General features: G+C 55.0%; 2 long non-coding RNA genes across 2 annotated transcripts in view; one reads left to right on the plus strand and one right to left on the minus strand.

Moving 5' to 3' along the window:
• The window catches only part of LOC148643859 (uncharacterized), an 84,000-nt gene extending 75,350 nt beyond the window's left edge, over nt 1–8,650 (plus strand). The window contains exon 5 of the long non-coding RNA XR_015928848.1: nt 6,970–8,650. This is a non-coding gene — a long non-coding RNA (uncharacterized LOC148643859). The remainder of the gene's footprint in view (nt 1–6,969) is intronic.
• Nucleotides 8,651–19,943: 11,293 nt separating this feature from the next.
• On the minus strand, nt 19,944–27,158 carry LOC148643861 (uncharacterized). The gene is made up of 2 exons (XR_015928855.1): nt 26,399–27,158; nt 19,944–20,122 (listed from the first exon to the last, which is right to left on the minus strand). It is a non-coding gene; the product is annotated as an uncharacterized LOC148643861 (long non-coding RNA).
• Between the last annotated feature and the right edge of the window lie 460 nt (nt 27,159–27,618).

Genomic DNA, 27,618 nt, shown 5'->3' on the forward strand with positions numbered 1-27,618 from the left:
TGACGCGCCCGCCCGCCCTGGGACCCCCGGGTTTTTAAAAGCCGTGTAACACATGCGGGCACCTCCAGCGGGGACACGCGCGCTCCCAACTCTTTGACAGCTCGACCGGCCCCCCTCGCTGCGCGTTTATTTTTTTCACTGGGCGAACGAGAGGAAGGCAGCGACCAGCGCCGCTTAATTACCGCGCGGATGGGAGATGGAGGGGGGGGGAAACGGATTGATTGGTGCGTGCACGCAAAAGGAGAGTGGAAAAGGCCGAGCAGGCTAGCAGTTCTGGTCACTTCTTTTGTAGCTGGTGTGCGTGTGTGCGCGCGGAGACGGGGAGTATTGATCTGGTTCTGTGTCTCTGGGGGTTAGGATGAAAAGGCCGCCAAATAACGTTCTTCTCCGTGAGGAACGGACCTGACTGGCACAGGGGTAGTGGATTAAAGCCAGGGGCAGGTGTCAGGCCGCACTGACGCCTGGTTGCACAGAGCAGCACCTGCAGAATGGCACGTAGAGACAGCCTGAGCTTTCTGAAGGCTTTTCTCCTCCGGTGCTATGTTCTGCCGCTGGAATTTAGAGAAGGAAACGCGGAGACGAAGAGAGCAGTTTCAAATCTAAAGAACATCTCCTCCTCACTCCGGTTTTCCAAGTCGGTACACTGAACGCTAACGGCGGCGTCCTGCCTTCGCGTCACGAATGTGGCCCCAGGAGAGTGTGTGTACGAGTGTTGGTGTGTAGAAGTGTGTGTACGAGTGTGTGTGTGAGTGTGTGTGTACGAGTGTTAGTGTGTAGAAGTGTGTGTGTGAGTGTGTGTGCACGAGTGTTAGTGTGTAGGAGTGTGTGTGTGAGTGTGTGTGTACGAGTGTTAGTGTGTAGAAGTGTGTGTGTGAGTGTGTGCACGAGTGTTAGTGTGTAGGAGTGTGTGTGTGAGTGTGTGTGTACGAGTGTTAGTGTGTAGAAGTGTGTGTGTGAGTGTGTGCACGAGTGTTAGTGTGTAGGAGTGTGTGTGTACGAGTGTTAGTGTGTAGAAGTGTGTGTGAGTGTGTAGAAGTGTGTGTGCACGAGTGTCAGTGTGTAGAAGTGTGTGTGTGAGTGTGTGTGCACGAGTGTCAGTGTGTAGAAGTGTGCGAGAGTGAGACTGGGCTTCCTCCAGCCCCAGTGCAGCTCTGTCTCCTCTCCAGGCGAGGTGGTGTTTGAATTCCCAGCAGCTGCAGAGGCTGGAGCCTTGACCCAGTCAGGGCAACACGCCCTCCCCCCCACTCTCAGGGTCTGCGCGCCTTCCTCCCTCCCTCTCTGGACTGTGTTTCTGTTTCTCTCTCTCTCTCTGCCTCTCCCTCCCGTGTTCTGCTGCTCTGTACCTCTCATCCGCTCAGGACCCCTGTCTTCCCAGCTCTCTCTCTCTGCTCTAATTGACTCTTAGGGGAGAGTCAGTATAAGCCCTGGCTTGTTCGATAAAGGGGAGAATTAAAATGCAGACATAATCAGGTGGCAGATCCGAGGGCTTCCCTGGTCTGCTAGAGGTTGTTGCCTTGGCCTGACGTGTGGATGTCGGAGTCTCCGTATGCTCGCTGTCAATACCTAGCGCTCCTCGTGAGCAGCCATGAGTCTGCACGCTGGAGAGGGACCGGGGGTCCCACTGCTGCCTTTCCTTCCTGCTGAGCCCCGAGTGCGTTACTTGGAGCAATCAGTTGCTCAACTAGGATGGGCTGACGTACAGTACTTCCAGATCTCTGCTCTCTGGCCGTTTAGGACCGTTTCTAAAACATTCGGCACCATGGCTGTCTCTCCCCGGAGAGAGGCCGATGGATGGATTCAAGGAGTGCTACTGTGCACTGTTCAGTTTCTTCCCAGTTTCTGCAGTACGCCCAGCTGTGTGAAACAGTGCCAGCCATGCTAGGGGTATCCGAATAACTGTTCAGCATCTCATCCGGGAGGACTCTTCTCTCAGGTCACTTAACACCACAGGATTATTTTCGCTTAATGAGCTGGTAGGCCTGAAAATGGACTTCGCCTTCCTATCTGAGAAAGGCATTCCTTCCTGGGTAGGAATTAGTCATTTTTGTCTGTGCTGTCTCTACTGCAGCAATGTCCTTGACACAACTGCAAGCACAAAAGCGATCAGACAGAAACCCACAGCTCCGCGCAGAGGCCTGTGTGTAATGTAGGGCCTGAAGCAGGAGCTCAGGCCGAAAAGCATCATGGGAAAGCCAGAAGCTTGCGGGAGCTCAGTTCAGTGTGGCAGGGCTCCAGAAATATTATATGGCAAAATAAATGCTCTTGTAGTTTTTAAGCAATTGCCATGTACTGTATTATTCATGATGGAGCATTTGAATTCGAAGGGATCCTTGGTCCAGGAACAAGTCAGGTGGCCGAAACGTCAACTGACCAGCACCCACAGACAAAAAGCACGAGAACCATCGTGATGAATTCTCTTGTTCAAACGCAGTGGTTTTACCAGAGCTGGGTTTTTTCATTCCGTTTTAACCCAACGGATCGTCCTGCGTGCCGGCGCGGGCTTGCAGCGCGTCGAGCCTCGACAGCCCCTCTTTCTGAAGTTTCGCGAGGTTTTTAATTGCAACTCACTGGGCTGCGCGCGAAGGGGAGGCAGAGGAGGGAGAGAGAGGCGAGGAAGTTTGCAGGCAGCTCTGCAGCAGTGCCCGTCAGTGAGGAGGGAGGAGGGAGGGGGAGAGTGTCTGTTTTTGTCTCCTTCCCTCACTAGATGCTGCTCTCCTGTGCCTCGCCTGCTCGGCTGAGCTGAGTGCTTCTGACAGCCTCTCTGCGCGCGGGCCGAGGGGAAGATCCAGTGATGGATCTATTTATATCAGGCCGGCTATAAATTGTCAGTGCAGCGCTCCTCTAATGGCCTGGGTGTGTGTCAGCGAGCAGGGGAAGCGCAGATCCTCCCTGGGACGGGTGTCTCTTCCTCTCCAACCTTTCGCTGTGAGCGGGGGACTGTGTCCCGGACCGGGACCGGGCGTGGAGGGACAGGCCCGGGTCCGAGGCCGGCGTTCCGCCCTGCCCCCCTCCCATCTCCCCCATGTTTCCACAAGCCCTCCTATCTGGGTTTAACCCTTCGCATTCGTTCGGTTTTGGCTTTATTCGGTACGCAGTTACTTTTTTAAAATTCTTTCGAATCCTAAATGCCCCCTTTTTTGAAATGCCTGTCACTCTTTGTCGTTCTCCTTTATTTTTCCTCCTCTCCTTGGTCTTTTTTCTCCCCCAGCGCGCCCTTTGCCTCTTCCCCTCTCTGCTGCTGCTGCCGGCTCCTCCCCCCCCGAGCAGCTGCAGTAACCCGATCTCTGCACGGCCTGCCCCGTCTGCCCCTCCGCTCCCCAGACTGCCCCAGTCCCCCGCCTGCGTGCACACGCGAGAGCCAGCCTGCAGGGAGATCGGGGGGGGGGGGGGACGCCAGACAGGTGCTCCGTGAAAGGGCGGGCCGGAACAAAAGACGCTATATTCCCGTTTCTGGTTTGCAGCAGTGCAGGTGGCGTAGCGGACAATCCACCCACCCCCCCCTGCTTGAACCGGCCGGTCCCCCTTCCAGGTTGATCACAGACCAAAGGCCTGAGGAGGGGAGCGCGGGCAGACAGACCAGGAATTCAGGCTTGGATCTCGGGCACGCAGGGCTGGTTTCTCGTAGCGCTCTTGAAAAGTCCAGGGCAATGAAACCCGTGTCTGCTCGCTGACGCCGCAGCATCGCAGGACTTCCAGCCAGCCAGCCCTCCTGTCGCTTAATTGGTCCTCAGTTCCTTAATATAGTCTCAGTGACTTAATTGACCCTGCAGCTATAAAGAAGATCACAGAAAGGATAAGGCATCAGCTGGTTAATGGCCCTGCAGAGGCCGGGATTGGCTGTCTCATGGTCCGGTGTCCCTGAATAAGGTTACTGGGAGCCGCGTGGAACTGGAAGCACAATTCCCATTCTCTCTCTGGGCTAGAGCCTGCTCCTGCCGACCCCCAGCATCCAAACACTGCCCCGGCATGCTGGTAAATCGGGCACATGGAATTTGCAAGCCCGTGAAAAGCCTACCGCGGGGCACTCCAGTGAGATCCTTTGAAAAACAGCACATTTCGCGCGTTCAAGGGGAATTTCTTTTTTTTTGTCCCGGATGACTGAATCCCGCGGGGGCGTGACTCCTCCAGGTGTGTGTTTTGGGATCTGCGCGCACACGTCTGAGCCGCAGACCAGCCTGGGCGGAGAAGAGCGAACATGCACACCTTCCGCAGGGAGACCTGCCACCTCGTTGGCAAGCATAAACGTTTTGTTAGCATCGCTAACTTCATCCTTAATCGATGCATCGCAATCATGAAGATGATTGTGCTGCAGTGCTTGAATGTACATGAATCATATGGGAAAGCAGGATAGACTGTGCTTTGAATTTGATTGAAGTCACTGCCAGTTCAAGAGAACATGTGGAAGATCAGATTTCTGTGGCCCACTTTATATCTCCATTCTGTGTTCTTTGTTCTTTTAATGAATAGTTTTTACTGTTTTACTATTATTTGCCCAACATCAGTGCAACAGATCAATAGAAATAGAACTACCCCTAGTATTACAATACCACTGCTACCAGTCTGAATACCAGTGCTCCACAATACTAGGAGAAGCCGTAGTGTTGACAGAGGAATCTGAGCTCGTGGGTTTTTGTCTGTGCCTGCTTGTGTGTGCGTGCTCTGTATTTAGCCTGTGTTAATCTGACCCTCTAAACAAATCCATTCCAGCTACAAAAAGCCATCTGCTCTTTGGACAGGCTCTGTCGCAGTGGGCTTTGGCCTTTTCAGTTCCGTCCCTTGTTATCCGCTGCAGTCTCTGCCTCGTGTCCGTGTTGGGGGAAATATCCGCGCGGCCGGGGCGGAGTATTTGCTAGGAAAGGAGGCCGCCGCTCCGCGCGCGGGTCTGGTCTCCGGTCCGCCATTGTGGAGCGGAGCTGCGCGGGTCTGGTCATGGAGGGGTGGGGTCCAACAGCCCCCCCCCCCACCTCTTCTCTCTTTATATCTCCTCCAGCACACAACGGCGTGGAGTTAGGGCCTTGAACTGGGCGGATTCATCCAAGAATCAGAGATCAGTTCAGCAGTTAAGAGTTTGGCTGGAACCCAGTCAGGACCGGAGTCTGCACTCTGGTCCATAGAACCATATAGACCCAGCCGTGACAGCGTTGCTCGGCCTAAGAGATGCCCACTGTGCGAGAGAGTAGGGAAAAGTTCCATTACACAAAGCTCTAGTGCGATTCCTTATCGGATATGGTTTTGGAGTTATCGGATTCGTTTTGGGGTCCCAATGCGAAGAGGGATTGGGTTGCCCTGGAATCTTTGCGGAGAAGGAAGAAGTTGTTAGTGCCCAGCCTTAAAGTCCCGCACAGGCAAGGGGAACTGAATCTCTTTAGTCTGGAACAGGACTAGTCTGGTCTCTCGATACGGTTATTTTGGACTGTGGAAAAATACCAAGGTTGACCGAGAGGTCAAGCTCAGAAGACGTGATGAAACGAGCTCAGACCACACCAGAGTCCCCCGTGCCCCCCCCCCCCGGGAGTTCCCAGATCCAGGCGGGGAGGTGCAGATAGCAGCAGTACCGGGAATGAAGGGATGGCCCCTTTCTGTATCCTGACTCTCTGAGGTCCTGTTCCGGTGGCCAGCCACGATGTTTCCCTGGTGTTCACGGCCACAAACATCCTCCCCATGTTCCGCAACACACTGGCCATCCAGCTGGCCATCGAAATTCACTTCCTCCAGCAGCGACTAACGAGCAACGAGCAGTTGCTTTGTTAAGGCAAGCAGGTGGACATACAAATGTAGAGTGTATCTATTAAATAATTTTGTCTTCCATACTGGCAAAGTGTTAAAGTTCCCCCCCCCCCCCCAATCAGTAAACACATTTCCTGCCCAGCTAGCTACAAAGCAGAATTCCTCCCCAGCAGGGCAGCACTTCGTCACCGATATCTTCAGTCTGCGGCGCTTAAACTTGGAGATGGAAATATGAAGAAGGTGGTTAAATACAGCACACACACACAAAAAAAACACTTTTGTGACACCACCAGAAAATAATCTGTTAGGGTGTAACTTCAACGCATTGTTCTCCTGCGGTACAGGACGAGCCGATTATCTGAAAAAATAAAATGAACCTCTTCTTCCTGATAAATGAGGAATTTGACTAGCTCTCAGTGCCTGGTTATTTAAAAAAGGAATGGATCTGTACAGTGTGTGTTAAGGCACTGTGTGTTGACAGTGTGTTAAAAATAGTGCGTGAGAGAGGTGGCTTGAGTCCCGAATGCTGCAGTATTAAACCAGCACCCTGCATGTGCTTAGCCTGGTGTTCTGTCAGCTCGCAGGTTAAATCGGCCTGCCCTGGGTTTTATTTACAGAAACTCGAATGTAACCAGGTCAAACACCTCTGCTGCTCCAGAAGTGGCCCGTGACACTGCTGAAGGTGCCCTGGTGTGGCGGGACCCTCTCTGAGGTGTCTGGGTGGGGTGTTTAACGTGTTGCGTGGGGATCAAAGCACTAAATGGTTCCATTACAAAGCCCCAGCTCTCCTCGATGCTAGATGCCTCTCGCAGGGATTTTTCTGTAGAGGATTTTGAACAGATTTCCGAGACGTGTGCGGTTTTCAGGGAGCAGGACAGGGGCGCAGAAGTTTCTCTTTTCAAAAGAGCTTAGTCATCGGAGCCCAGAATTAAAGTATCCGGTTTCGGAGCTGCCTTTAGAACCCGATACCCTTGAGGTGAGGTTCTGAAAAGTTTTTTTTTTTAAAAAGAAAGCGAGTCAGGGGTGATCGTGTTTGTAGGCTCAGTAACAACCGAAACGGAGCCCCTCAGCCACTGTTACCTCACCAGGCTGTTTTGACCTCTCAGTGTCTTGATTCCAGAATCTGGGAGTGGGAACACGAGGATTACAGACCCCTGGTGTTTTTTCCACCTCTGAACTTAATTACTTAAACTCGTTAATTGTCTTGATAGGGAATCAGCCTCTATGTTGTTTTTTTTTTAGGTCTGAAGATCGGAAGCTGGATAGTATCCGTAGAACCTGCAGGACCCAGTGACCCTGGTCCTAAAGATCCACACCTCTGCTGGATTCCATCGGAGCCGAGCTCTTTGTTGAAGTAAGCCCCTAACTCAGACACCAGGCTTAGTTGGAACCTTGGGAAGTATGTTTTCTCCTCGGAGGCGGGAGATCTTGGGTTACGTATGAAGCATCGGAGTTAAAAGGTGACTTCCTGCGCGTTTAGGGACTGGGCACGAGCCTGTCAAGGGTTGAAGTGTTTGATGGGGTGCTCAGGAGGATCAAAACCAGCAGGCGTGGGGGTCCCCGGGGCCAGAGTCGGGGACCCCCTGCTGGGGTTGATCACCTCCGTCCTGATGTCCCGAGCTGTAATCGCTCTCGGTGGCTCCTTGTGCTTGGAGAGGAGAGGAGCAGGTTTAGGATCAAACCTGCAGGGGGGAGACTCTCCGGCTGGAAGGGAGACAGGGTTTCCCACCTCACCGCCGGCCGGCCGGACACCCTGAGACACTCCCTGCTGGCTCTGATAACTCGTCTTTCACCCAGGATGCCAGTCCTTTCTGGCGAGTATGCGCCTGCACTTCAGAGACCTCCTTATCAGCCCAACTGCTCAAAAAAGCCCTTACAAAGTCACTTAGAATGACTTTTAAGTTCTTTTTCGATTCAAAAGATGGCCGTCTCATGCACCTTAACCTCATCTCTAAGGGCTTTTCTTGTTCCAGTGTCACCAATAAACATGAACTGTCCCCGTTTTGGAAAACACGCGTCTCGAGCTGTAAGTGACGTCCAATGTTACTCAAGTGAGGTCCCTCCACCCCTCATCACTCTGACACACCAAGGGCATTTACTGGTACACTCCTCCTGCTGTCTGTCAGTTCACCAGTTAAGGGGCTGGTTGGAGCACAGCTCTGCAGAGGAGTGTTTCAGAGGCTGGGAGTTGAGTTGCTCTGCTGTAGTGGGTAATTAATTCATGTCTTGGCCAGAATTCACAAGGACAAGGAAGCGCAATGTGTGAGAGCTTGTACAACACAAGGGTGATGATAAGAGTGCTGTGCACCACGGACACACAATGCATGAAGTCACAGTAGTATCAGTTGTGCAGTTCGGGTGGTTATGTTGTTCCGCTAATATGTTCCTCGTGTTGCTTGAATCTTCTTTCAAATAAGCATTGTTCCAGCTCTTCTTGCAGAAAAGGCTGCTCATTGAGCTTGAAACCACGGGCTGTCCGCCCAGCTCCAGTCCGGCCAGGGAGTGACCAGCAGATACCCAGAACAATGCTTGTGTTTCCAAGAGCTCCTCAGGCTCTTCTTATTTCTCACTGTTTAAAAAGGAAATAATGAGTTTGTTTACCTTCATGAAGGCATTTTAACTGCAAAAATGTTGCTTTCGTCTTTTGCAAAGTCTGCGCTGGCCCATATTTAAGGATGCATTTTTGTCCAGACGAGTTTGTTGCGTCTGTGTACAGTGCTTGTCCATACGTGTGCGGAGCTTGTGTGTCCATACGTGTGCGGTGCTTGTGTGTCCATACGTGTGCGGTGCTTGTGTGCCCATACGTGTGTGGAGCTTGTGTGCCCATACGTGTGCGGAGCTTGTGTGCCCATACGTGTGTGGAGCTTGTGTGCCCATACGTGTGCGGAGCTTGTGTGCCCATACGTGTGCGGAGCTTGTGTGCCCATACGTGTGCGGAGCTTGTGTGCCCATACGTGTGCGGAGCTTGTGTGCCGATGCGTGTGCGGAGCTTGTGTGCCCATACGTGTGCGGAGCTTGTGTGCCCATACGTGTGCGGTACTTGTGTGACCATACGTGTGCGGAGCTTGTGTGCCCATACGTGTGCGGAGCTTGTGTGCCGATGCGTGTGCGGAGCTTGTGTGCCCATACGTGTGCGGAGCTTGTGTGTCCATACGTGTGCGGAGCTTGTGTGCCCACACGTGTGCGGAGCTTGTGTGACCATACGTGTGCAAGCATCAGCTCCTGATCCTCTCTTTATACAAGCTGCTGCTTGGATTGCCAGTGTGACTCTGAGCACATGCAAATCATTATTTTTCCCTCCACCATAACAAAAGAAAGGAATGAATATGTAAAAACATGCAGATTGCAAGATATTCCGCTTATGTTAAAACAAATTCTGGATCTCCAAAAACCAGGAGCTGGGGGGGGGGTATGGCGGTGGGTGCAAAAAAAAAGAGATAATGATAGGTGGTGTTATAAAGAGGGATGGAAAAAAAGAACTGTAGGGATCTCTTGAAATTGTGCGCTAATAAAATCCGAGGTCATTTACATCCGAGATGGGATTGAGTGGCAGGCGTTGCCATGGCGACGTTCCCACGGGTCCCCGCGGCTCTGCGCGCTCGCTGACAGCAGCCGAGAGAGAGAGGGGAAGAGAGGGATATGGGAAGAGAGGGATGCAAGCGCAAAGACAGGGACACAGGCAGAGAGAGAGGGAGAGAGGGAGGGGGGGGGAGAGAGAGCGAGAGAGGGGAGGGTGGGAGGGGAGCAGGAGGGGGAGATGAAGGAGGAGAGGAAGAGAGGAAGAGAGGGAGTGAGGGAGATGAAGGAAGAGAGGAAGAGAGGGAGTGGAGGAGAGGAAGAGAGGGAGTGGGCAAGAGCAGGAAGATAGTTTGCGTCTTGTTTCCCGATGGCTGGTCCGGGCTCAGGGCAGGGGGTCTGTGCACCCCCGAAAGACAAAAGGGCGCCCCGCTTCGGGAGTTACCACTTGGCAGTGATTGAGGGGGACCGCGGGGTCTCGTTCAGGGCGGCGTCCGGCGCTCTAGGGAGGCCTGGGGGTCCGTCGTGTGGCCTGATGCTCACGGGGGGGACGGAGACGCACTTCCTGAAACTGTCCGTGGGCAGCCTCTTTGTGACGGGGAAACGATTCTCGTCAATCAAGTCGATCAGTCGGGCAGTCGATCAGTCGGGCAGTCGATCAGTCGATCAGTCGGGCAGTCGATCAGTCGGGCAGTCAGTCAGTCACAGCTCCTGTGATTCTAGTAAAATGGTGGCTCCTTTTGTCCTGGGGGGACTGTGATTAAGGCACCAGGTTCATGTGAATGTTTCGCAGAGAGTGTCTGAACTTCTCTGTCGCTCGACTGTTGCATCTGGACCGCCAGGCTGAGCTCTGTTACCACCCGGGCCCGGGTCCGAGCCGGTGTCGTCTCTCACGTGTACAGAAGGTGGGCGGGGCCAGCCTGCCCTCTCGCCTGCAGTTCTGGGGCTGGCGGCTGCGAGCCGACACCTTCAGAACGCGCACAACTGGCGGGCGGCCACAGCCAGAAGGAGTGGCGACTCCAAATGTCTCGCGAGAGTCAGTGTGCTGCGTTTGAACAGAACAGGAAAGAAAGCACTATCCCTTTGGTCAAGCCAAAGAAAACATAGTGCAACTGAACGGTCCCGGTGCAAAAACAGTGAATTGAGCGTCGATAAATAAGTTATATTTCGAAATTCAGATCGCTGATCCCTGGGGGCAGAAGCTGCTGCTGAAACGGGGGGGCTCCCGGCCCGACCTGCCTGCCCCCCGTCCCGCGGTGCTGATTCCTCTGTCAGGGACCAGCCGTGTGGAGGCTGTGCTGGAGGGTTTGAGCCAGCGGCCAGCGGCTTAACAGAGGCCCTCCGGCTCGTGAAACTGTGACCCCTCCCCCTGGATGGGAGACGAGCCCGCCGCCGTTTCTGTGTGCCTTCCTCCCGGGTCAGAGAGACAGATGTGGGCTGGAGAACGTTACCTTCTAAGACTAACGCATCCCAGTTATGAGCTGCTTATGTAACACACTGCTGTCTTGGAAAGTAGTGGAGAAACTCATTTAGGGGTGATGTATTATTTCATACTGTACTGTACACAAACTATATAGATCACTGAAACTAATTCCTTTTCAATGTTACCCCCCCTCGCTGTTTGCTGTACATTTTACATGGGAATGTCTTTCACACTGACCTGAAACTGTAAGAGAATATTTTTACAGGTTGACTCTCCCCAGCATGGCCTCAGTCTAAGCGTGCACATACATGAACAGGAACCGGTGACATCTGCCATCAGGCTGGGATTAATGATATAATTGATAATCATGTAAATGTTAAGGGATCGATAATGAAGCTCGTACCCATGACCTGGCAGCCCTCTTGCCCATTTGTACAGCTGGGAGGTTTTGGGGGGACTGCAATGATTGGGGGGTGAAGTGCCTTATTCAAGTCCCTCAACAGGCACTCAAACCCATCACCTTCTGGGCAGGAATTAAGAATATTGACCAGTACACTGTGCTGCCCTCAAAGTAAACTGTAGAACTTTCTAAAGGCCTCATACACAGGGACTGACTGCTGTGTTCTCTATGCAGCACCTTAAATTGTTAATAAATTGTGATAACTAGGGCATTACAGATGAGATAAACCTCCTAGGTCTGACTTCAACCAGCCGGCTGCGCGATGAGAATTTGAAAAACACTCGGACCAGGCTGGGGCTTTCACTGCAAAATCAGATTTTCATTTGAGACGGGTTTGACACAGGACTTCCTTGAGACTCCGGCATTGGCTCCCATTGGCTTTGGAGAATGGATCTGCCTTTTTTCCCGGGATGCCTGGGATTTCCCCAGAAGGAGTGCGAAGCCGCTGGTGTTCCGGTGCAGGGCTGAGCAAACGGTGAGGGCTCTGATCTCTCGGCACCATCTGTCTGCAGAGGGTGGGCTCGGCCGCAGAAGGCCAGAGTAAACAAGCAGGGGGGCTCGGGCTGGGGTGGGGGGAGGGCGAGATCGGGCACGCCACAGAGGTCGCCCAGCCAGAGGGCACACACCTCCTCCTCTCACCCCGCGGGTGTCCTACCCCCCAGAGGGGCTCCCCAACCCTTCACAGGCTGCAGGAAGGTCCAGCCATTTGGTCCTGGACCAGCGGGAGGCGAGCCGCTTCGGAGGGAGACCTGCGGTCTCTGGGGAAAGATTGTGAGCAAAAGCAACATTCCGTCCGTGGGGGAAATGAGGTCAGGAGCCCCCCCGCTCCCCGTCCGTCGGCCACAGGTTCGAGCTGCCAAATTCCCCAAAAAAACGCGGTCGTCCTCAACAGCGACAGCACATGGAGCACACCGCTGACACCAAAAGGCCAAGGAATTTGGGGTTTGGTCACTGCAGGTCTGCGGACACCCCCTCAAGAGGAATATTCATCCTGCCTTGTTACGGGGGGGGGGGTTCGTCACAATAACAAATCGCGGGGCTGGAGAAAGTCTTTTTGTTTTGTCTTGACTGTAGAAATCGTAGGCTTCCCAGACGCTAACTGCGTTTGAATTGATTTCTCCTGCAGGGGTCAGAGAGCCGTCTTCTGTGCAGACAGCAGAGACGGGCCCTTTGTCTTCTGCGTACAAGCTCGCACGAAAATACCCCCCCATTCCTGCCATTCCTGCAGCAGTTCATCCCGAGACGGTGCTTTCGGACAGCTTGTCATGCCGGGCAGGACCCCCGTTCTTTTTCTTGCAGCCCCCCAGAGCAGAGCGGAGCGCGCCTGGCGTGTGGGCGAGGGGCATACTGGTAGACGTTATGTGCGCTGCAGGTGCCGGTAGGTGATGGAGGTTATATTGAGACTGCAGTGAAGGGGTCTGCCTTTAGGAAACACGGTCTGCCTGACCAGCAGCCCCTGAACGTGACCCCAGGGCCGCCGACGATGCATAAGTGAGCATGAGGAAGCCCTCAGCTCCTGCTGGTCTTGACGGAGATCCTTTGTAAGTCCCAGGCATGGTGACCTTGCTCAGCCACGCTCCCAGCAGAGACCTCTCCAGGCCTCACTGATGGCTTGATTGATTGATTGAATAATTGGGGAATAATCAGCCCCGCTGCGGGCTCTCTACCCCCCCCGCGGGGTGTCGCGTGGACGGCGAGCTCGGCCGGGCCGGGGCTCGGAGTGTCCGGGGCCGAGCTCCGTCCCGTTCGGCATGGCTAACGAGAACCCCCGGCCTCGCCGACGCCACGGTAACGAGCAGCGACACACACACGCGCGCGCGCGCCCATCAGCACACACGCGCGCGCGCGCCCATCAGCCTTATTATTCACAAGCATACATCAGAATATGTTTAAGGAAATTATGCAGATTTCTCAGAGAGGGGGGGTGGAGAGAGAACGTCTTTATAACAGTTCAGTGCGGATATTATTTTTAATATTGAAATAAGGGGGCCAGCTTTGGAGAAACGTCGTCTGTTTTTTTCCCCCCTTCCTCTGTGTGTGCAAAGGCTTATTTAAAATTTATAGCGAGAGCGACTGTGGGAGCGCTTGCCGGTGTTTTTCTCCTCCGCAGCGAGGTGCGATGCGGGCCGATGTATTGAAATCCGTCAAATTAAAGAATGTTTCAGATGTGCTGGGTGGGAGGGGGGGAAGGGGGGTATTTGCATACCCGCCGCTGCCGCGCAGGGGAGAAGGGGAGCGCGGCGCGGGCTCTTTCATCTCGGCTCGGCGCCCCGAGCGCACGCGTGCCCGAGAATCTCTCCGCCGCCGCCACCGCCGCCGCAAAGAGGGGGCCCCCGGGGGCCCCGCCAGACCCTGGGAACGAGACCCCCGGTGTTACCCCTCTCCGCCCGGCCGGGGTCTTCTGCGGAGAGCGCCCCCCCTGTGCCGGCGCCTGGCTTGTATCGCCTAACCCACCCCGCCTCCAATGCCGAGCCCTGACTTCCTGTGGTTCCCCCGGGCCTGTCCGGAGGAGTCAGGGGTTCAGGGGTTCGTGCCTCAGCAGAAACGCACCCTTACGTACGCAGCTCGGACTTCGCCCGGCGCCAAGGCAAAACTTGGCACAGCTAAAAGTCCGGCGTGAAAATGACAACACTGGGAAGAAGGAAAATGAAGGGGTGAGGGTCCCCACGCGTGGCCTGGCCGCTGGAAGGAATGTAGAAGTCCGCTCTGCGGGCACCGGAATGAGTTGTGTGCTTTCAGAAGCTGGTAGTGGAGCTTTGCCGTTTGTGATGCTGTTGCTGTTTTTTTTTTTCTTTAATGCAAGACGCTACGCAGAGGAGGCCGGGACAGTGTGACAGGTTTTTGTCCGGCTAAGACGTGCCCTTTGCTGGGAGTATGAAACACATTAGTCTTGCGAAAGCAGAAGGGATTAGATTTCCCCCAGCAGTCACAGCTCTGAGGTGACCTGCCTTTGCAGGGTGCGGACAGCCTAAAGAATCAACCCCTACAACAGCGGGCGAATGTGAGATTGCTCTGGTTGCTCAGCTAAGCCCTGGGCTCTCTCCCAGCGTCCCCCCTGCTCGCTGGCTCCACGTTCCCAGTCCCTGTCACGGCCGCTGCCGCGCTCTGCTCAGAGAGCCCCGCTGACAAGGCCCCGAGCCCTGCCTCGCTGGCGCCCTCAGCCCAGCCTTATAAGGAGAGGCTGAGGCCAGGGGCCCAGACTGACGTCATGGAGAGGCCAGGCCTTGTGAGGGCTCAGCTCCTGGAAAATTACAGCCCCGTGTCCCTTTCCCGGCTCGTTCTCGGCGGAAAGTTTTGCCCCCATTCCGGGAGACGCAGCCAGGGCAGGCCGGCTCCCGGGAGACGCTGGGGGGGATGGAGCGGAGCTCTGTCTGTCGGCCCGTGTCTGGTAGCAGGACCGCGGACCGCCTCCGGCGCCGCTGTGTGACATCCGGCGCACGCTCAATCCTCCAGCTTCTCCCTGCCGGCTTCAGCACGGAGTCGCAGGGCAAAAATAGTTATTGCTACCCGCACCTGACTTGAGCCGCAGGGATGCCAGTCGAGTGTCATCGAGCTCCAGCTGTAAGAAAGCAGCTGTTGTCGGCTGGAACGGGCCCTGGCCTGTGAGCACATGTACTTCCACAAGGATCCGGGCTGCCTGCCTCATGTTCCCACTGTACAAGACACGCAGGCTGGGCTGGCGGTGTCACGGTCTGGTCTCCCATACAGAGCACCACGGTCCTGTGCTTGGTTCCGTCCCTGGGGGCTACTGTCCGTGTGGAGTTCGCATGTTCTCTCCAAGCTCGCTCCCACTCCTTTGTCTCCCGTGCCTCCCACCCCCCCCCCCCATCCCCTCCTCCCCACTCGGGTGCGAGCTGCAGCATCATCGGACGGACGAGCAAAATGAAAGGAGAAAAGAGGCGTTTCAGGAGAGAGGGTGTCCCCCTCTGCTCTCTCCGAACCTTCACCGCGCAGAGGCAGGTACAGCCCAGGTTTGCTGGCAGAACTCTGCATGGCGCATTAGCTTATAAATAAATAATCTTTATTCTGCCTCCCGTGCAAATCCATTTTAATGAAGGCTGTAGGCCATACTATTCCAGCGCGGAACGCGTGGAGAAGAGTTTATCCTAATTAAAACAGCCTCCACGCTTCTCCTATCTGAACTCTTAAGTTAGAACTAAAGCATGAATAATGCATTGATCGCTCTAGAGTTTTAAGACTTCGATTCAGGTTTTTTTTTTTCAGGATTTCCAGCTGGGGAGTAGCGGGAGAAGTCTATTAGCTCTGATCCAGCTCAATGCCTTGTGTCCTGGTTGAGCCAAAATTAAACAGCAGATGAGTTCAACCTCCTTTGGAATACTGCATCAGAGCAGGACCTCGTACCAGTATTTAAAATCCTGAGAAGTACAGACTAAGTCATCCCAGTGGGCTCCGTCAAGCTCGGCAGTGAGGCAGGGACCTGCAGGGCACGAGTGGACGTCTGGAAGGAGGTGCTTTCAGGCTGGTGACGAGAAGGGGCTCCCCTTTGCTCCAAGAGTGGTGGGTGTCTGGAACAAGCCGAGCAGCGGGGCCGTAGAAACTGACTTGCTGGGGCCTTTCAGGAGGAAGCTTGGCTGGGGTTCTTGGGCAATTAAGGTGCACAAACAGCCAAAGAAGCAGGACAGTGCACATTTGCCACATCCTGAGATACTCCCCACTGTTTGAACTGAGTGAGATTCAGCTCCTCTGGCCTGTGTGTGGCGCCTCGGTCTGCCCTGTTTCCACGGTTCTTTCTGCTTTCCAAAGCCTGCCTGAGATATAAACAGGGCTGTTGCCGTTGCAGTTGTTGCTGTTGCTGCTGTTGCAGTTGTTGCTGTTGCCGTTGTTGCTGCTGCTGTTGCTGCTGTTGCCGTTGTTGCTGCTGCTGTTGCTGCTGTTGCCGTTGTTGCTGCTGCTGTTGCTGCTGTTGCCGTTGTTGCTGCTGCTGTTGTCCGAGATGCTGAAACGAAGCGTGCGCGGAGGTCAACTTTAAAAGAAGCCGCTCACACGCGTAGATGCCACAACCCTCGACCGCGGAAAACCGCGGGCCCGCTGGAAGCACCTTGGGGGTCTCCGCGCTCCCCCCTGGGGGTCGGCCCAAGAGTGCCCCCCCTGCGCCCCTGGATGGAGACCCCCCGGGGGTGGGATGTGTGAAATAAGTGCCGTGAGCAAGGTGGAGGTGGGGGGGGGGGTGGTAGTGGTGGTATCGAGGGGGAAGGGGGGTCGGGCTCGCACCCTGGCCTCACCGCACCAGCTGTGAGCGAGGCAGGCTGGGAGAGGGCAGGGGGAGGGCAGTGTGGGGGGGGGGAATGTCAGACACCGAAGGATATCTATTACCGCTGCAACAATAACCTTCAGAGGGGAGCTCCCAGCAGCCCCCAGCGCTCAGATTGATGGCAGCCCTGCCGGCCCTGAGACGGCTCTTCCCTCCTCGTGGACCGGCAGCGCTGCCATTGGGCTCGCCGGCGTGTGTGAGTGTGTGTGTGTGACAGTGCTCCTCTGACACCCACATGGGTCATGTGACAGTGCTCCTCTGACACCCACCTGGGTCATGTGACAGGGCTCCTCTGACACCCACATGGGTCATGTGACAGGGCTCCTCTGACACCCACATGGGTCATGTGACAGTGCTCCTCTGACACCCACATGGGTCATGTGACAGTGCTCCTCTGACACACCCACATGGGTCATGTGACAGGGCTCCTCTGACACCCACATGGGTCATGTGACAGGGCTCCTCTGACACGCCCACCTGGGTCATGTACCATTGCCATGCCTGCCAGTGGGAGACCAGTGCCAGACTGGCAACAGCCGGTCAGCACCCAGTGTGTTCACTGGTTGTCACATTTGGTGTGGTTCTCCAGCTCAGCTCGGGGATTCGCGATTCCTCTGTGGGACGGACACCCGCACAAGTGCAAGTTGTGTACAGTTTGGTGCCAAGACAGACCCCTCGCCGTGCGACCCCTCCCGCAGGGCGTAGGGAGCGCAGCAGGTGCTCTGGGCTCTCGGCCCGAGGTCTCCGGAAGCGGGCCTTGTGGCGGGCGATGAAAGGCGTGGCTTGAGGGCCCGGCGGAGCGCTGGAGGGCGAGGGCTGCTTTGCCCGCTTGTCTGCTGGCTTGGCCGGGCGGCTGGAGCTCTGGGGTCCAGACCCTCCCCCGCCGGGCCGCGTGCGGAAGCTCGGTGATCCACCTGCCTGTTGGTCAGCCCTGCTGCGGTTCGATTGTAGGGGCTGTTAGAATCAGCCCCACAGATACTGAACCCCCGGTTGTATGATGTCATTTTATATTGTAACTTTTGCCTCGTGTCATTTTTATTCTATTTCCTCCGGTGTGCTGGCGGAAAGAAACATTTCATCGCCAGCAAATACTGCTGTACCGCTGTACCGATGTACACTGGATAAATAAACTTCGAACCTTTGAGCCTCTTCGGGTCTGATCTCCTGATTTTGTTTCTCCAGAGGCTACAGAGATGTTGGAGGTGAATAAATAAGGCCCTGTCAGCTGGGGAGGGAACAGGAATCCAGAGCTGCTCGCGTGGGAGTGGTGAGTTGAGTGGACGTGCAGCTCATGCACAGCCCATGCTCATCTCCAGCTGTGCTGTCAGTGAAGCTGTAGTCTGGCGGTAGGAATATTTCACTCCCTTTTTTTGCTGGGGTTTTTTTTCCTGAAAATGTGAATCTGTAGTTATTTTCTGTTGGAATCCGTTCAGATTTGGATGTGTTAGTTGTTAACCAGCCAGTGTCTTTTCCACTGTAAACCCTGCGACGCAGAGGGAAAGCAGGTACATTCACTCCCCTGACACGCCCACGTTGGTCATGTGACTGCGCCTCTGACGCACCCTCTTGGGTCATGGGACTGCGCCTCTGACGCACCCTCTTGGGTCATGTGACTGCGCCTCTGACGCACCCTCTTGGGTCATGTGACTGCGCCTCTGACATGCCCTCTCGGGTCATGGGACTGCTCCTCTGACACACCCACATGGGTCATGTGACAGTGCTCCTCTGACACACCCACATGGGTCACGTGACAGTGCTCCTCTGACACCCACATGGGTCATGTGACAGGGCTCCTCTGACACGCCCACATAGGGTCATGTGACAGGGCTCCTCTGACACGCCCACATGGGTCATGTGACAGTGCTCCTCTGACTCTCCCACATGGGTCATGTGACAGGGCTCCTCTGACACGCCCACATGGGTCATGTGACAGGACTCCTCTGACACGCCCACCTGGGTCATGTACCATTGCCATGCCTGCCAGTGGGAGACCAGTGCCAGACTGGCAACAGCCGGTCAGCACCCAGTGTGTTCACTGGTTGTCACATTTGGTGTAGTTCTCCAGCTCAGTCGCCTGGCGGGGATTTGCGATTTCTCTGTGGGACGAGTTGTGTACGGTTTGCAAACCTCGCGCGTTATGCGGCCAAGAGAACACGTTTTATTTCTTATAACGGGCTGTGGCTTTCATCATGTCTGTGCCTTGCCGTCTGCCAACAGGGGGCAGAGCGTGACCCCAGAGTGGAATCGTGAGCCTGCAGAAGCCGCTGTGTGAAGGCCGCGCGCCCGACCTTACCGCCGTCCCGCTGGAACGGGACGCGCCGCGTGCGCCAGGTCCCACTTTGACGCCTCGGCCGCGCTCTGAAGACGTCTGGGGCCGGTAGTCGAAAATTTAATTTCATATATTATTCCGTTTAATGAAATCTGTTTAATCTGTTTACATTCGGAGTTTTAAAAGCAGTGGAAACAAAAGCTCAGCATGGGCTCAGATGGACTCATTTGCATTACTGTACAGCTTCGCACACGAAGAAGAGAAGATACTGTTATATTAATTATTAATAAGAGCTTACTTGTGCAAATGTATTATATTTATCAAAGGTTTCCCTTTGCTGTTTAGGGGAGCTCTCCACTCACTGTGACTGCTCACGAGTACAGTATAGTCACTTCACTGAAGAATGCAGGCAAGTACAAGCTGTTATTTTTTCCAATACGAAAGCAGGTTTGACTTCGGTTCGGCCAACAATAGTTGGAACTATTGTGCATTTATACCTGCAAGATAAAGGTACCATTTTGTAGCAGACTGTTGAATTATGTTGATTAAGACGTTTTAAATTGCTGCAAAATAATTTGAAAAATGATTAAAACAAAAACCCGCGCGTGAGCTGCAAATTCTGCCGTGTAACCAAACTCCAAACCCAGATCGTGTGCTTTGGGGAACAAAAAAATGTCAGACCCAAACCGACCAGAGGCCCTAAATTCGCTGTGCAGCTGTGATCCTCTGTCCGATCCCGGAGATCAGACCCCCCCCCCCCACCATCACGCCCACACGCACACCCCGGCCTCATCAATAAACGAGAAGGGCCCCATCTGAGCCCTCTGCCAGCCCTCGGGGGACTCGATTTAGAGAATGCAGCTTTCCAGTTTCCCCCTGTGACCTGGAATCCTCTCTGAAGGCTGGACCTGGAGGAGCACTGGAGATCAGTGGATCTCCTCTGATCTTATCACATAGCCCGGGGGCAGGATAGCTACTGGATCTGCTGGTCTGTGCTGCCGCTGAGCTCCGCGTGGCTGGATTGGACCGATTCTTTGCCTAATTAGTCTAAAGTCGGCTGCTTTCATACAGAAGCTTGACGCCCAGAGGTCTTTGTCTCCTCCAGCTGTTTCTTGAGAGAAGCCGGGGTATTGGCTTCAGCAGGAGGTCTTGGGTCTTGAGGTGCTTTCTGATTAAGGTCAGCACGCAGGATGTAAAGACACACACACACACACACAAACATGCTCAGACTGGGTTCTGTACCCAGATGGTGTGAAGTAGAAAGAGAGACCAGAAGCTTTGTTGTCGTTTTATTCTGAGGGCTGTTCATGCATGTAATTAGTTGCTGAGCCGTGTTGCAGAGAGTAGGACTTTAGGATCCTTCGGAGTCCTAGTCTGGACTCTCTGGTTCCACTGGTCATCCATCACCCATCAGTGTCCAGCGTGTCCGACCTTCTGCTCGGTCCGGCTTCCCACCTGAGGAGCATGAGGACAAGGGTCCGCCAGGCCTCAGATTAAAGCACGACATCGTCGGGGACAGAGTCTGCTACAGTAGACCTTTAAACAGCACAGGAAGAGGCAACACGCTGTCTATACTGGTCAGTACAAGGTGGCGCTGCTGCGTATTCAGTTCCAGCGAGTTTCCGTCTAGTGCTCCCAGTTTGCTTCGTCTCCCTGATCAGCGAGCGGACTCTCTCAGCTCGCGCGGGCGACGTCTCTGGGCTGGAGTCGTGCGCAGAGGTCCCTCCCGAAACACGGTTCAAACAGTCTTGATGGCAGCTGAGATCCCACGTGTCCCATCAGTCAGTCGCCCACCTGCACTCCGGTCCCACGGGGGGGGCGGATACGTGACGGCCCTCTGTGCTTCATTTAATTATTTAATTGATCTTTAGCTACTTCAACTGACCCCGCTGCTTAATAGAGCACTTCAGTGATTAAGGAGTTGCGGAAATAATGACTTGGAATGGATTGGAATGGAAAAGCCAAGAATGCCTGCCCTTGACATCCTGTACGGGGGAAAAGCAGAGCGCTCCGAGGGGGCCGGACGGCCTGTTCCGATAATGCGCTCTACCGGGAACGCCACGCCCCCCCCCCCGGAGCTGGGCCACCGCATGACCTGGCTCTTTCTCCTGCTGAGTCACGGCTGGGCCGGGCCTGGAGGCTGTTTTGGTGAGTTTAAGTCAAAAATTAAACCAAGATGCAGAAAGGGGGAACCCCCCCCCCCCTCCCCCTCTCTCCCAGTCCCTTCCTGCCTGGCTCAAGACGGGGCAGCATGGACAGGGATGGGGGATCTGCGCGCTTCCACAGAAGGGACGTCCTGTATCCCCCTCTCCCGTTCCCTTCCTCTCCTTCGCCCCTCCTTTCCCGATCGGGTCCCGGTGCCGGAGGGAATGCGTCTCACTCCCGTCCCGAAACGTCAGCCTCGGCCTGGCCTGGCCCCTTCATCCCGGCGCCTTTATTGACGTTCCAACCCCAAAACCCCAAGCAGTGGAGCAGCGCCGGCCAGTCAGAACCAGGTCAGGTCGGGGACGAGCCACAGACACCGGGGTTTAGCGTTGATCCTAAAATCAGTGCCTGTGGTCTTTCCACCGAGGGCAGTGGAGGAGTGATGTTCATCGCCATATGTACGTGTCCACTGGAATCCTTATTCTCTCGCCGATCTCTCGGGACGCACATGCGACACAGCGCGCCTGACAGCACCACACGATGCAGACAGTGCATTACAGGCACAAGAAATAACAGCAACCAGCACAATAAATGTGTTGTCCGGGTTGTGCTGGATCTGTGGCTTAACAGGAGACGCTCGGTGACCTGATTCACTCACACTCCTTGCTCCTGCTCCTGCGTTCCTCTTGTGTTTCTGCCCACGATTTTGCTGGAGTGTTTTTTGTTTTATTTTTTTAGGGAGCTCGCGCGCCCATCTTGGTTTGAGGAACTTCAAATCGGGGAGATCGAAGTCATGATTCCCGGGATGTCACAGGAACTACCCCGAGGGCCACAGTCTTCTTGATTTTAACGGTAAGCACCTTCAGGAGTCGGGGATCTCCAGGGAGCCACCAGGTCCTGGAGAGCCCCAAATCCGCCAGGTTTTTTTAGGTCACCATGAAATCGCCAGTTTCTAAAGTCTTGATTCGCTAAATGAACTCGGGTAAAGAGGACTGAGGACTAAAATCTTAAGCCCCTTTCAGCCCTCCGGGACCAGAGCTCTCTTCACAGAACGGGCCGCTTGCTTGATCTGGACAGTGACGGACAGGCGAGGCCAATCAGAAGGAAGAGGTGACCTTGAAGAATGACCGAATGGTCTCTTCCAGGAACCAGGGGTGGAGCAAATCGCCGAAAAAGCTGGAGGACCGCTCCAGTCCCAGAGCTGTTTTTGGGAAGGGTCTCCTACAGCCGTAATTTAGCTGGGGATCCCAGCAGTACTCAGCCACGTTTATTTGACGGGCTGTTTCTGGGGTACCGTGCTGCAGGTGTTCCACAGCACATCTGGAATTTGACCCTTTGAAAGCACGGGCTTCGTCGGCCCAAAACAAAAAAAAAAAAAGGGCAAAGTTTCTCCAAACAGCTGAACGACTGCGGCTCCTCTAGCGCTTTAAAAAGACAAAGCCGCTCAGCGCCAGGGGGGATCGGCTTTGGAGGGAATCGTTAAGAAGCGCCGTTTTCTTTCTTTCTCTGGGAAAAACAGAAATTAAATCGCGGAAAGAGGCAGCGAAGAAAAAGGAGGAAAAAAAAAGAAGGGGAAAAGTTAAAAAAAGAAAAGAAAAGGGAGAGAAATAACGAGAGAGGCGGCGAGATGAATCTGGCCGGGGTTCTGTGGCTAAGACAGGAAACAGACCTCCATGGGCCCGCGCGGTCGCCATGGCAACGTGGCAAGGAGGAACAGGAAACGGCAGAAAATAGAATCTGGTTTTGCTGAGGCCTGCAGTAGTGCTGCAGCGCAGTGCTCCCTCCAGGAGAACAGCAGCCAGCGAGAGAGAAGGCGGAGGGGAGGGGAGGGGGGGGGAGGCAGACCGAGGCCCTCATTAAAGATACATGCCATATTCCTTTCCATCCGCGCGCTCCAATTAGTATCTCTTCCACAGGAGGTGCGGCGCTCGCTGAGGAAGAGCGCAGAATCAAAGCGCCGCGCGTGTACTGTTTTCAAGAAAGTTTCCCTTGTTTTGCGGTTTCTCTTTTTTTTTCGTGCTGTGTTATGTTGGGGGGGTTCTGTGCCAGTAGCCCTCGTTAACTTCACGGAGGCCGGACCAGTCCCGATCTGGGCTTGCTCAAATAGCCTGCGTGAGAACCGGGCGCGGCCGCCACGTCTGGACGCTTCCTGTCCTCTGTGCGGGGGCGGGGGGGGGGGGGGGGCTGGACTGCACCTGGCTGTCCCCCGTCTCCCAGCTGGAGGTCGGTGTCCTGCAGTTATTGCAGAGGACAAGAGGACGCCTTGAGAGCAGCGACTCTTGGTAGAGATCATTTTAAAATGATGCATCAGAACCTTCAGTGTCTTTTTTATAAATATGATCAGATCACTTTATTGGCCCTATACAATTTCTTGCATTAGGAATGTGTCTTTTTGCAGACCCCAGCTTGCTCTCCATGAGACACACAGACAGGGAGAGAAGCTGGGGGTCAGAGCACAGGGTCAGCCATTTACACGGCGCCCCTGGCGCAGCTGGGGTGAAGGGCCTGGCTCAGGGGCCCAGCGGAGTAGGATTCCTCTGCCGCCTGCGGGATACGAACCAGCAACCTCCCAGCCACAGGCGCAGATCCTGAGCCACAGAGCCACCACTCCGCCCCAACAATTTTCTCCTTAATGGTCTGAGTTCCAGGGTTGCCCAGCCTGCTCCAGCAGGTCACCGGCTCATCTGGACCAGTGACGGGGGTAGAAGTTGGACTAATTTGACTCTCTTCCTGAGCTCCCGTGTTGTCTGGGGCTCCAGAGCCTGCTGGGACATTTCTCCCAGGTCTGTTCTTTTCGAAACATCTGAGACATCTTTCTCCCGGTCGGGGGTGGATTTCTGTGCTCGAAGGCGAGTCTCCGTCTCCTCTCTCTTTCTCTTTGCTCTTCCTGGCTGAGCTGCCTGGCCTGTCAGCCTGAGAGACATGTCTTCTTCTCGCCCCCCCCCCCCCGAACCCCGAAACAGACTTCATTCCCTCCCGGGAAGGGTCTGTACGGTGACTGGCCACTTTTTTGCCTCTCAAGAAACTGGCGCCGTTTCAGGTAGAAGGAGGAGGAGAAAAAAAGAAGAATTTTTAAAGAAACGATGCACGTTTATTTCTGTTCGAAATGGGAAGCAGACAGAAGGCCGATCTACACATGGCGTCGGCTGTGTGCACAATCCTGCATCTGCGTTGCTTTCTAAGCGGGGTTGAAAGAGAGGGAGGCAAGAGGCTCATGCAGTGATCTGTCTCACAGCCTGCTACCAGGAGAAGAGCTCAGGTGAAGAAGGATGAAGCACAAGGAGGTCCGTCAGTCTGTCCAGCTCATTTGATTGGGTCCTGCTCCCTCCCACATCCTCCCCCCCCCCCCCCCTGATGTTCTGGATGAATCCCGAAGAGGCTGAGTCGTTTGTTCCAGACCCCCGCTGCTCTCTGTGTAGGGGCCCGCCTCCTGTTGCCAGTCCTCGGGGGGGCCCTGCTGTTAATTCCCAGCAGTGACTCTGTGCCCGTGTCTGACGGCTGAGCTCGGAAGGGTGGCGCCCCCTGGTTCATTTCATCCGCAGTACCTGTCAGGGCTCGGGGTCTTTTTAATCGGATCGCCTCGTGATCCTCTTGGCTCAGGACCGAAGAGATGCAGTGGCCTTTCCCCCTGTCCGGCCAGCAGGTCCCTTCGGGAATCACTGTGGCCGCGTGCTCTGGAATACGTGCTGCTGTGTCACTTCCACCCCCCAGCGGGCACATGGCACCCGCAGTTCTGCAGAATTCCGAAATCCAGTGTGGGGAGGGTGGGGGGTCGCTGGGGTGCGGAATAAAGCGAAGAAAAGACCGAGAGGCTCACGTGTCGGGACGAGTGACGCCCCAAGGTGCGCCCTGTGGATTAGGAACGCTGTCGGAACATAAAAAAGGTGTGGGAAAAACCGCAGGGCGTCTGGCCCGTCCAGCACGGATCATCCCTTACCCTGTGTCACAGTGCCAGAGTTCCCCACGCCGTTCTGTTGTCCCGGCTCGAGTCTTCCCTAGGAGAGCTCTGTGGCGGAATGAGGAGAGCTCTTTCTACATGTGGACTTTATTAAGGCCTTCTCGTGGGGATTAATAATGTGTAAATAGAGTCTAATGCCCTGTTTATTTGTCTCTCGCCGATTTGCGGCTTGATGATCTTAATCGTCTGTTAAAGCGCGATTTCACGGTAATTTGGGAACAACTGGGAGGCTGCGTGCTTCCTCCCCGGGACCCGGAGGCCGAGCCAGGAATCTCTAGGATCTTCCTGAGCTCCGGCTCTGCGGTGGCTCTGTGGCTCGGGATCTGCTCCTGTGGCTGGAAGGTTGCCGGTTCGTATCCCGCGGCCGGCAGAGGAATCCTACTCCGTTGGGCCCCTGAGCCAGGCCCTTCACCCCACCTGCTCCAGGGGCCCCATATAAAGGGCTGACCCTGCGCTCTGACCCCCAGCTTCTCTCCCTGTCTGTGTGTCTCATGGAGAGCAAGCTGGGGTCTGCGAAAAGACACATTCCTAATGCGAGAAATTGTATAGGGCCAATAAAATTATCTGATCTTATCTATCTTATCTGTCGTTGCCCGCTTGTCCAGCCCGCGCCTGGCCCTGTCCGTTCACCCCGAGAGAGCGGCGGCGCGGTCCCGCCCTCTCCCCGAACCCCCTCTGTCGTCTCGTCTTTCCGCCTCGCAGCCTCGCAGCTTCGATCGTCCGGCGGTAAGCAGGGAGGGGGCTGCCAGAGCCACTGGCGGCGCAGGGGTTAATCTCCCTGGCGCGGGGGGTCCTGTCATCTGTCGGGGGAGCAGGAGGCAGTATTGAACAGGCACGTGGCGGTAGCAGCCGCCTTGATTTGATTGAGCCGGGCGGCGGAGGGAGGGGGAGCAGGGAGGATTGAACAGCTGCGCTCTGGCTAGAGAGAGCGGGGACCTCTGGGCAGATCCTGTCTTCAGCGCTGTCTCATCCTCCCTCTCTCACCCCGACGCTCAGCTGTCTGGTGTCTGATCTGTCAGTCGGAGAGGGGCGGCTCACACAAGCTCTGACCCCCCCACACACACACACACACACACACTGACCCGAGAGTGTGTGTGTGTGTGTGTGTGTGTGTGTGTGTGTGTGTGTGTGTGTGTGTTTGTGTGTTTGTGTGTGTGTGTAGGTGGGGGGGTGGGATCTCAACGCCCTGTGCCTTTCAGAGGCTTGTGCAGAGGCGGGTGTGGTGACAGCAGGGGGCAGCGCAGAGCAGGATTCGGAGGAGGGTTCGAGGCGGCACGAGCGACAGGGGCGGGGGGCCTGTGGTGCTCGCCGGGCGATCGCTTCGGCTGCTGCCCCGCGAGGAGCGCGGACAAGGATTTGGAAATGTGGGAGTGGCGGATCAATTCCGAACGAGAGGAGCCCGTCTAGCCCATTAGCTGAAGCAGGCAGCCTGGGATTAATCGGATACCGGAGGCCAAGTCATCAGGATGCCTGGAATGTCCTCCTCTCGTTAGTTCCCTTTCTTATGTTCTTAATTCGGTCTCATTTTATATCTTAGCCATGTGTCTGTACTGCAAAGAAGGATGGGCACTGTTGGCCTTTGGCGCTACTATTATTATTTGGTACCTGCAAATTCTTTACTTTCTCACCTCAGGCTCTGAGCAGCGTCGGTCTCCGGGCTCTGGAGCTGTCTGGCACCCCAGCTGCCTCCTCTTCTCCGTTGATGACCTCAGAGTTGGAGCGCTGTGCCGTCAACGTTGTGCGTGTGTGGCGGATGCCCCCTCGGCATTGTGGGTAACTAGCCCATTCGTCTTTGAGGGCGTAGCCCCCTCCTCCTCGCCCTGCCGTCGCGCTGTTCACGGGCGACAGATGAGCCGACTGGAAAAAATCCAGTTCCAGCTTTATCGTCCCATTGGGGAAAGGTGTTTTACAGCACTCTCCCGACGTCGCAACTCAGTGACAGATGAGATCTTTCCAGCCAAGAAGTCTGTGCGACAGGGTTATGGTTAAAGGGAGAAGATAGTTATGATACATCGTTTGAAGGAGATCTTGCAGTGGGACTGAAAGATTTCCTGTGTCTGTTAGTATCGCGCCTGGGGGACACAGAGAAGTGTGAACTCGCAGCGGAGGGGGTGAGACACACAATCCATAACACACACTGCTCTCTTTCCCCTTCCGAAGCAAACATGTTGATGACTTCGAAGGGGCCCTCCCAACACTGAAACGTGAGTGAGAGGGCCCGAATGGAAACCACAAGGAAGAGTATTTGAAATAGGGGAGGTGGGGGGCCTCTTTTCTTTACGCAAAGGGGGGTGGGAGCGGGGAGCAGTTGACCCAGCTGTGCCGTTCAAACAAAAACCTTGTCTTCTTTCAAAACATGTCTGTCTGAGATCCTTGGTTTAATTAGCTACTAATTCCGGGTTCCGTGGAGGCCCGGGCCACGCCGGAGCAGGAACGACGAAGAAGCACCGAAATCGACCCGGAAAAGAGACGCCGGAAATCGGTCGGCGAAATAACAGCTGGTACCCCAATCGATGAAGAGGACAGAATCTCCCGCTCTTCCTCTGCGCTCCTCCCGCACCCTGTGGACAAACAGAACAAGAAAAAAAGAAGCTCATCTGGAAAAAAAAAAGCACAGAAATCCTTCATTTGCCTTTTTCACAGTCCTTCAAGCTGTTAGTCAATAACGGAGCCCTATTAGGACGTGATTTTCTCCAGCTCCAGTGGAATGAGCAGTAATTTGGCCTTAATTGTTTGTGGGTTTGTGTGAAGGAGGATGCAGCTCAGGAAAGTTATTGGGTTTTTTTTAGATGTGTTTAGCATTCCCTGATGGTCTTCTAGCTAAATGAACATGGCTCTTCTGTCCGGA

This window comes from Lepisosteus platostomus, chromosome 21, assembly GCF_059453375.1.
Source record: "Lepisosteus platostomus isolate fLepPlt1 chromosome 21, fLepPlt1.hap1, whole genome shotgun sequence".
Lineage (NCBI taxonomy): Eukaryota > Metazoa > Chordata > Actinopteri > Semionotiformes > Lepisosteidae > Lepisosteus > Lepisosteus platostomus.